An 11,114-nucleotide genomic window follows, 5' to 3' on the forward strand; every position below is an offset into this window, starting at 1 on the left:
AGCAACAACAAACAGTTTTAGTGAAAAGAGCTATCACGGCGACATCGGAAGAAAATTCAACAGAATACCTTCAAAAAGTAGATTTAACCGCTCCTCGTGCAAGGGCAATTTGTGAAGTTCCTGCTGACGAGAATCTTTCATGGAAGTCTGTATTTACAACTTACCTAAGAGAGAGAGAGAGCCGAATTTCGTGGCAAGTGCATATATTATAGATTCCCTACCATCCTACACTAATCTATGCAGATGGGGTGAGATATTATCAAATAAAATAAATGTCAATTTTGCCCTCAAACGACCGGCACCCTCCACCACATTTTTGAAAACTGTACTGTGTCTCTGGAAAGATACAAATGGCGTCATGATAACATTCTATGTTATTTTGTATCGAACATTGAGGGAATCACCCACTCCCTCAATCGTGTCAAATTATATGTTGACCTTGACGGCTGTACTATTGCAGGTGCCCCCCCCCCCAGCCCCTCACATTTTAATAATGCCAACGCCTCGACCTACAGTAGTAATTAAGGAGACCGTGATCATGAAGATGAAGACCTCGGTCATAGAGCTTATAATCCTCTTTGAGACACAGGTTGATGATGCACGCGGGAGGAAATTAGACCGCTAAAAATATTTTTAATCCATGATTCGGGAGACTGTCTATGAGTATGAGGGTTAATTATCTTGCAGTCGTATACGCGGTCAAATCACACGAGACAACAAAGTTCACCTTATTGCTCCCTCAATGAATCTAACGTTGCTTCCCGCACGTTCTACCAGGAAAATGCCAAAAGCGCTCTTGTCTCATATTTTGTAATATTTTACTCAAGACAAAAATAGCCGCGGGATGAGGTGAAACACCTCGACTTCAAATGACGTCGCGTAGTAAAATTTGAAATAAGTATTACTGCATTACAATTCCTACCCCTTTGCATTTTAATCCTCGCCATTCATGTTACGTACTCAGGTTATACAAAAGTATCTTTCCTCCGTGAAAGTACCCATTTCCTCTCAGCAACAATATCATTATTTATCATGATTATATTCTTAATGTAAATTTAATTCTTCCGAAAGTTTCTAAACTGGAATATTCCTTTCTTATCATATTTCTCTAATTAAGTTATCACTGATTAAATATAAAGTCAATTAATTGTATGAGTAATATGTAGTCCATACTGTAATACAATTTTGAAGGATATTACCATAAGGTTGCATCTTTTTATATTGTATTATGATGTACAAGTTAATGGTATGACCTGCCATAAGTCTGGAATTGCACCTAGTTTAATGATTCGATTATATTTATTCGTTTTTAATGTTCAAACAATACTAATAGATATGGATTTACAAATGATAATAACTCCGATTTGTTTAGCGGTTAATACGGAATACCCTCCCTAAATTCTTTACAGATCCCTGTCATCGGATTCATCTATGCACACAGTGTGCACCGTCTCCACTCCCTGGGGAGAATTCCTACCATAACCATGAGGGCATATTGCAGTTACTATCACAAAGGCCTTTGTATTGTCCTTTCTCCAAGTTCATATTTCTATCCAGGGTATAAAGTGGCAAATGTAGATTAAAGCCTTGCCAAAATACATTAGTGCCATGTCGAGGATCGAACCCACGACCTTTGCATTTCAAGTCAAGTGCTTAACCTCTCGACTAAGATAGCATATAATTATTATACAACTTACAATAAATTGCTAGATAATTCCATCAATAGCATTGCTATTACTTATTTACTGCTGTTCAAACTCTTGTAAACAGGGAAGCCCTAGAACAGTGATAGTAGAACAAGAATCATATAGTGTGCCTCTTAACTCAATCATCTTGGACCCAATGGAAGAACAGTCTTGTCTCTATGGCTTGACTGAACTGGGTGTCCTTCCGATCGACTTCATTATTGTCTTCCTCTTTTCTCTTTTACATCGTATATTATGTTAGTTTTAGATGTCTGTTTATATTATGTTGTAAATATTTTGTAAATATGACATGTTCTTATTGTGAATTCGGAGAATAAATAAATCAAATCAAATAAAAATAAAAAAAACTGAATCTCAGAATGTGTATGCTGTATATGCAGAGACGAGACTGCCACATAATCCTGCATGTGGTTGGATACTTTAATTCATATCCGTGTATCGTTCCATTATACATGGTCTATCCTTGACATTGCCAATCAATTAATATGATTAGTGTATCTAATTAATGAACTCCGATTGAATAATGAATGAACGAATCGTTTTAATGGAGTGCACTCTAAAAAGTAGGCATTAATTAATCAGTCGTAGAGAGGCATGTTTCAAATATAACCACAACCATAACCTTAACCCTACCTGTTGCACACGGCACTGTATGTAAATAGATTGATGCACATGACACTGTATGCAAATTAATACAGAATAAAGTACATTAGCTACAGTACTTTGTGGCTATTTCCAGAACACGCATCTACAGCTGATTAAATAATGTCTTCCATTTGAAAACGTTTCAATGCGGCGTTTTTGACAGCACACTAAAAGTAAATATTAAAAACCTGAATAAATATACAAGTTTTGAGAGGCCTTCTAAAGTCCTAAGAATCAACATGTCTTACATTGTTTGAGAGGCATCTTTTTGTAATGCCACTGCAGCAAGATTATCATCCAGGTTTTTATGTCCATCAAATTCAAGTGAAATCAATATCGAAAACCGATTATGAACTTGGATATCATTTTCTTGTCATGGATAATATTTCAGTAGAATATAATCGAAAAGAAACTATTAAACAGTATACAATATGTATAAATGAACGAATGAATGAATGAATAGATGAATTAATAAATGTACATGGTTGATAAATTCCTGTCGTTTCATTTCAAAGTTTGTGTTTCATATTGTGTCTCATATTGTTATTAGGTAAACTTATATCACATGATACATGAATATTTTGTTTCATCAAAAATAAAAGAAAAAGGTTATTACAAAACTTTGGAGAAAGCGTCGTTTCAAAGTGCATTGACACAAACATTGTAAAAGGATTGTTCAGGAGGAGAATACAATGTTTTCAATAGGTGAATAGCAAAATTGGTCGAGGAAAATTGCAAGTAGAGGAGAGGTGATGATAGAAAGACAAAGAGAGGGAGAGATGAGATGGATGAGGGTACTGTGAAAAATTTACAAGATAATGAATGAGCTGTGATAGTTAACAAAAGGTCGATTCTGTAATTGAGCTAGTCGATAAGATATTAATTAAGTGCAAATAATAAATTACCATGGAAGTGTCAAGTAACTCTGTCATGACGCAGGTGGAGTCGATGTTTTTTATTGAACATAATCACATTATTTCATTAATCATTTCACTTGTAGATTATCCGTGTACCAATTTACTTCGACCCCTGTCAATCTCGAGAACTAATTTTAATCCCTAAAGCTTAATTCGTTGGACCTGACACGCGATTGACTTTTGTCATTGTGTCAAATACATCACACGAGTCATCACTTGCTGATGTTCATAATTCAATCGATTAATTCAATAGTTCAACATTTCATCTATGTCATTCATAGAGGTAGAGGTGTCGTGGTCGAGTGGTTCAAGTCCCGCCGCGGCACCAATGTCCTTTGGCAAGACACTGATCTATACATTTGCCACTCTCCACCCAGGTGTTAAATGGGTATCCGGTACGATGCGAACGTTAATGTGGTTAAATAAGTAAGTGTGCGCTTGTAAAAATTACGCCTGGCTGGAATGCCACCCAGGGAGTGGAGAATGTGCATACATTGTGTGCGGGTAAGCCTGAATTCGATGACCGGGGTAATAACATCTGTATGCGCTTTGAGAGGGTCTGCGGTCCTGAAAAGCGCTATATAAAAACGAACTATTATTATTATCATTATTCATATATATTTCCCAATTGTCATGTCAACTTTTCTTTTCTCGATATACTCTGTTTTACTCGCAATCATATTGTTCATGTACTCTGTATTGTAATTTACATTTAATTATAGTTTATGCTTTCCATTTTCACTTCGTAGATGTATTAAGCGCTATATAAACGCGGAATATTATTGTGTGACGACTTTACACAACAGTTTGGTGGTTCACTTCTTACACAGGGGTTGTGTTAAGTTGTGTAAAAAAAACCTTGTGTAATTTTTGTTTAAACAACTTAACACAGCCCCTGTGTAAGAACTGAACCACCCAACTGTTGTTTTAAAGTCGTTACATAACGAATTTGCAGTGAAAATTGCCAGCGCCACGAACATTCTGCGAAATGCGCAGGGCCCTTTACAAAACACTCACTATTAATTATTTGTTATAAATGACATGATATACCTTTTATCGCAGAGCTAATATCCTTGTGGCACTTAACATACGATATTAGGCCAAGGATCCTCTTGAATGACGCTCATGATATACACGATGCAATTATAGATTATTGGTTATGAAGATAACCTCCGCAGGATTCGCAAAGAATGGAGTCGTGAAATGAGGGTGTCAGATTGCTTTTAAGATGAATGCCAATGATTGGGAATTCAATAATGATTGATGTGAGGGAATAGAGTGTGTCATGGTCCATCAAAGAGCTAAATTGAATCATAAATTATAATAGTGATCCTAAAAAATGGCGTATACGAAAACAAAAAAACTGTACCCATTTAGAGTCATGATAGTAAGGAAATGAATAGATGTGTGCCCAATGCATACGAAATAAAAACACCGATATTGATATTAGGTTAGAGATATGAGGGTGAAAGAGAAAGGACACACGAAACTGTCTTAACAAGTATAACAAGTATGGAAAGAGAGAGAGAGAGAGAGAGAGAGAGAGAGAGAGAGAGAGAAGAGAAAGAGAGAGAGAGAGAGAGAGAGAGAAAGAGAGAGAGGAGTCAAACTTCAAGTACCGAATTTTTGAAGGCGCGAAGAGACAACTTAATAGTCGCGAATTTCATATCTAATCAATGTATTGACACTACCGCAAAAATGCTAATCTCACGCCATCTACAAGCGTGTTCATCTTCGGTTGAGAGACAGTAAAATGGATATTAAGCAAAGATAGAGAGAGAGAGAGAGAGAGAGAGAGAGAGAGAGGAGTCAAACTTCAAGTACCGAATTTTGGAGGCGCGAATTTCATATCTAATCAAGATTTGTATTGACACTCTATTACCGCAAAAATGCTAATCTCACGCCATCTAAAAGCCTATTGTGTGTTCATCTTCGGTTGAGAGACAGTAAGATGGATATCAGGCAGAGAGAGAGGGGGAGGGAGAGGGAGAGAAAGAGAGATAGAGAAAGAAAAAAAGAGAGAAAGAGAGAGAGAGAGAGAGAGAGAGAGAAGCGGCTAAGAACGCCAGTAATATTAGAATTTCCGGCTCGGACCTTTGCCATCATGCACGGGAGAGGATGTCAAGACTTGTTCATGCTTACACTAAACAGTGGTTAGAGCACGTTTTCAGAAAACATAGATTCTGCTACGGGCTTGGGTTTCCATTAGATATGGTGATGATGCACAACGTAATATATAAGGCGCCATATTATGTTTCAAAACATTCAAAGCCACGTGTTTAAGATGACTAACCTCCATAAAGCTGAAAAGCTTACAATGCATCAGATTTGTAATTTTACTCGTCTCATGATTAGTAAAAGACTTTGTTGATAAGATTATTAATTTATCTCACTTTTTTGTCGGGGGAGAGAGTGACAATTTTTCATCTATTAGAATCGTAGAATGCATGGATGGTGTAACAAGGCCACCCCCCCCCCTCCGAAAAATAATAATCTGTTATCTCATAGCATTAAAATGTTAAGGATTATCATTCAGTTAACTGTCAGAATAGTTCGGGGTAGCCAAGATCCTTTTCATTCTCTTTGCTCCCTCCTTTCCTTTTTTAGAAAGATGCGACATGTTTTCTGCATCATTGAGGAAAATACTGTTTATATTTTTATTCCGCCTCAAATTCCCCAAAGCTAGAATAAGACAAAAAGAGGTGTATACACCGTACGGTAATCCTTCCTGATAAATGATCAATTCATAAAGTGCATCGGGGTAAAACAACTCCATTAAGCTTGTTCATTTAGTCATTCAAAATGTTTTATTCAAATACTTTCCTCGCGGTCGCAAAGCCGAATTGCAATGTCAGTATAAGGTGTACATTTAAAACATCGACAATAAAAAGGCATTATTAGAGTATCATATAAATAGAAAAAAAAACCGCATAGAATGATAAAAACATAGGCATAAAAATAATTGAATGAGATGAAATAAGACGATCGATCAGTACTGTCTATAGGTTTCAGCAAACATTCAGAATCAGACATTTGTCACCATGGTAACACCAGCTTAGCGTTTATTATTAGCACTAATGAGCCTTTGCTTCAATATATATTTTATTCATCAATATACTCGTCGGCGTTGGTAAAAAAAAAAATGACTCCAGAAAACCACTGAAGATCACGATCTGTTTCTGCCTTCTATTCAGAGTTCCACTTACATTAAGATCGTGCAGCAATCTAATCTATAGTTTGTGAGCACGAACAAAATGCCAGGCCCCGTTCACATTCAAGTCCACCATAACATTCAAAACATCTCATAGCTTTTACGCTATTCACCCGATTATTGCTGTACTGCAGACTATCTTGCGCGGGATGTTATAATGTGCCTGTGTGAACGCCTCCACTTAATGTTGTATGAAGCCGCTGGATTATTCGGTATCATCAGCGAAAAGTCAGAGCTGTTTATATATAAGGGTAACAAGGTTGCGTGATAATCATGGATGTGCCCTATAGTAAATTGAAATAAATGTTCTACGCTACGTTCAATGCAGCGTAACATATCTCTATCATGTTTTAGATAGAAACACAATCGCCAGTCCTACTGCAAATATGTACAGCAAGAACAGGTAAAGTAATATTTTTTGTGGAGTTCTAACGACCATGTTTTAACAACAAAAATTCTAGAAGGGTTAATAATGTACCCAGCCCATTTATTATCAATTATTATTTATCATCGGTTTCTAATTAGTTTAAGACGGTTCTGAAGGTTTGTTTGCATTTTAGTTAAAATCAACATTTGGTATGCGAACCGAGTTGCCTGCGAGCGTCTATGGTCAAATCACATCTCATATTTTGTGACTAATTTATTAATTTTCTTATTATTTTATTTATTTATCTACCATTTGTGGAATGGTACATCCTGATCAGCACGAATGCTGTTTTTCATAGGGGTCCACTCACATTTAAAAAAAAATGAAACAATACAATCACAGATAAGTAACAAAAATACAACAACAAAAACAACGATGAATATGATTTTAAAATATAAATCAGAAAATCGAAGAGAAATGCACATAAGAAAATAAGATATACACAAATAACCCGACACACACCAATGGCCTGAGTCTTGGATGATCAAAATAATTAAATGACCATATAAACTAATGAAATGAATCTACACAAATTGAAGTAATCCAGTTTGGGAAATTAGCCTGCATAACACCATGACCTTCTATATTGTATTTTATTCTGTTTTGGGAAATTAATCAAGAGAAACTTATGTAAAAAGCTTCTTGTTTTCAGGCAATAGATGAGGGCCTTGGAGTACAAAACTGACATGATTTACACTAGCTAACTGATCAAAACACGTTGTACAAGCTGCCACTGTTCTGTAACAAATGTTTTTAGCAATTGTTCAGACATTCAAATAATCTGTGTACGCTATTGTATAAGGCCAAGTGGTGAGTTAAGTTAATTTGTAAAATACGGACCGACAGTTTTGACTGAAAGAAACAAAATATTCGTATATGTCAATGCATTACTCGATGAGGGAGTTCGCCAATATTTACTGGGTCATGTTTAAATATAATTTTTTGAAAGGATTACTTTCAATTTCGTGCAGTATTTCATAGTCCTGATTACGTCACACCGAACCGACCCCCATTCACTACGTCATAATAGAAGCTTAATTCACCAGCAAACACTGTCTAAAACGGTAAAAATCCATTATATTACACGCTTTATAGATGAAATCTCGAGTTGATGGTGTTTCCCTCTTCAAATCAGCTAGTTTATGTTCATTTTATTCATGGGCAGAAAGAGAACATTGCAATAAGAATCAGTTCAAAACACCAGCTCACATAGCATTTCCATGGTAACATAATCTTGTCCGAAATCCCGTTACTTCATCATTCTCCTTTTTGAGTGGCGTATAGCATGCACGGAGCAGGTAAGCTTTATAACCCAGTAATGTTATATCATAAACTGTAATCTATTATGACGTCAAGGTGTTCCAGGTTTAAGCCCTGGCAACAAATTAAAAATGAGTTACTTACAACTTAATAAAATAATACGAAAAGAAGCTTGGGCTGAAAATGAGGACTTACTTCAAACACCGATCACTCAAGCTTTCGTGAAACACCATTAACTTAACAAGTCTATCACATTGCTAATATTGTATTCTTTAAGATAAAGGTTGCATTTGGGCAATTCTACGGAATATATTTACTAGCCCAAAATCATAAATTGTACAATAACTCCAGAAAAGCTACCGTGGCAAATATTTGGTATCAATCAAAAAAGCTCAACAAGCTCTTCACTTCGAGTAGTATATTGATATGGTTGCATTGCTTTAAAAACCCTTGTTTAGGGCAAAATATGGCAAAACTGAGTATTTAAATTGCCAAATTTGTTTGTTAATATATTTATTGTTATTACTTAAACCTTTGTAATAAATTTCACAGGACATTAATATTAAGCATTAATATTAAACATTAAACCACGAGAGAAAAAAAGAAACGAACAAACTTGTTGAACATGTATACTTCTCCCTATTATTTTGCTCCTCTCATTCTACTTTCAATTCAATTCAGTTCATTTCATTTTTTTTCATTCTCGATAAAAATACAGATATAGAGAGATATAGGTTTATAAATACAGATAAACCGGTCACAAAATTTGAAAAGAGGAAAAGAGGAATTACTTGAATCAAACACTAAGGTCTTCTTCCCTAATATACAAACACATAATATGAAAATGATCAAACAAACACAAAAAATATTTATCACTCCCCCCTTACCCCTCTTTCTCTTCTCTCTCTATCCCATTCCCATTCCCTCCATATATCTCGTTCTCTCTCAACCTGTTCTCTCCTTCTCCTCCTTTTTGGGGACAATTTTACGACACTTTCCCCTTTAAAACACCATAATTGAAAGTCCCTTCCCATGAAACTACACGACTGGAAAGGAATATATTGAAAACATATAATTGGTCTGCATGGACGTTGGCTCATTGTATGCGACTGAACATTATGTTCCTCCTTGACTGTCATAAATTATGAAACTCACTTTAATTAAGAGATTAGAATGATCAATTTCTTGATTTGATAAGCTTCTGGCGCGGAAGAAAAGAGAAAAATTAATAGTTCGATCAGTAGGGATACACGCGTGACTGAGCCTTCAGTGTGCGGTTGCAGGCCTGTAAAAGGGGGGTGGGGTGCTGGGGCGGGAGGGGTTGACTGGCACTTTTTTCAACTTGGGATTCGGGATGTTGGGGTTGAATTTTTTTAGAAATGTATCTGACAAGCAAGAACAAAAAAAGAAAAGAGGGTAACAATTATTGTATTCACTATCTCTTCTTTTTTGTTGGGAAGGGGAGGGGGGAGGGTGGTTGGGGATCAAACCTCCATAACGCGTTGGTTTTGCGGGCCTGGTACGATGATGCAATCTATTCAATCTAACTATTGATAAATGCAGAATGCTTTGCTTTGTATGATACAAACAAAGACAGACCTTGTGAGAATTGTTTAATATATTAAATCCGCCCGCTTTCAGAATCAATATCTGATTATTCAAACTCCTTAAAGTGAACATGGATTGTAGCATTTCAAAAAGAATGAAGCTTCAATGATCACCATTTAAAAGCGGTTATATAAATTCGAAACCGTTGACAGCATTATGCATGGATATTCAGTTATTATCATAATAATAATAATAATAATAATATGATATATACATAAGAAAATTTATAATTTCCTTTTTTAAACATTCAATATTTATTAATTTTGATACTACAAGGACACTTCAACTTTGATAAATGATAGGTCATTTACTTAAAGTGACTCGGTAACATTGTTGAAGCTTGACGAAAAAACTGCGTAATTTTTGTATGAAATGTTACTTATTATATTCCTTCTTCTGTACAACCGTCTCACATGCAAAAAATCCTGAACAAATTTCAAACCACAAAGATATTTGTGGTTTTATTTAAAGGCGCCACTGTACAACACCGTCTAACAGTGATTAACAGTAAAATCTCCCTACCATTTTTGAATTTTCCCAACCGTTTTTCCATGAAAAGAAGACATAAAACAGGCTTTTAGAAATCTTTGAACACTTAAATGTCTGAAATGGTACATGTATGTAGAGCCAATTCATTGCTTTGTGACGATTTACATTCACCTAAAATGTAATTAAATTGTAATGATATAGTTAGGAGAATTAAGGAATCGATCAGATCAGTTTTTCCCAATTGTTATCATTAATAATGGTCTGTTTTGACTCAGCTTTCAGATTATCTTTAATTGTACATCTAGCATTGAAGTCAATACCTTACCACCATTTTCTCTCATCTGAACAATTTTACCAAGTCCTTTTAAGGAGACCGATTGAATATAGTATGGAATAAGGATGATAATATTGGCAAAAAGGGTACTTGTCCGTCCATGGAATACATTTTTGTGATTGTTTGGGAACTGAGAATGTATCTCTCTTCCCCATTTCATTGTCTCTTCCGATCAGTCTCTCTCTCTCTCTCTCTCTTTCTTTTTTTTCTTCCTTTTATCTCTCTCTTTCTTCTCTTCCCTCCACCTTCTCTCTTTCTCTCTGTGACTTTTCCTTTTATCTCTTCTTTCTTTTCTTCCCTCCACCCCTCTCTCTCTCTTTCTAAGTCTCTCATTATTTTTCTCTCTCTTCTATTCTTCCTATCTCTGTCGCTCTTCTATTCTTCACCTCTCTCTCTCTCTCTCTCTCTCTCTCTTTCTCTCTCTCACTCCCCCTCTCTATCTCTCTCTCTCTCTCTCTTTCTCTCACTCTCTCACTCCCCCCCCCCTCTCTCTCTCTCTCTCTCTCTCTTTCTCTCT

The sequence above is a fragment of the Strongylocentrotus purpuratus genome, unplaced genomic scaffold (assembly GCF_000002235.5).
Source record: "Strongylocentrotus purpuratus isolate Spur 01 unplaced genomic scaffold, Spur_5.0 spur5_contig_854, whole genome shotgun sequence".
In the NCBI taxonomy this organism is placed as follows: domain Eukaryota; kingdom Metazoa; phylum Echinodermata; class Echinoidea; order Camarodonta; family Strongylocentrotidae; genus Strongylocentrotus; species Strongylocentrotus purpuratus.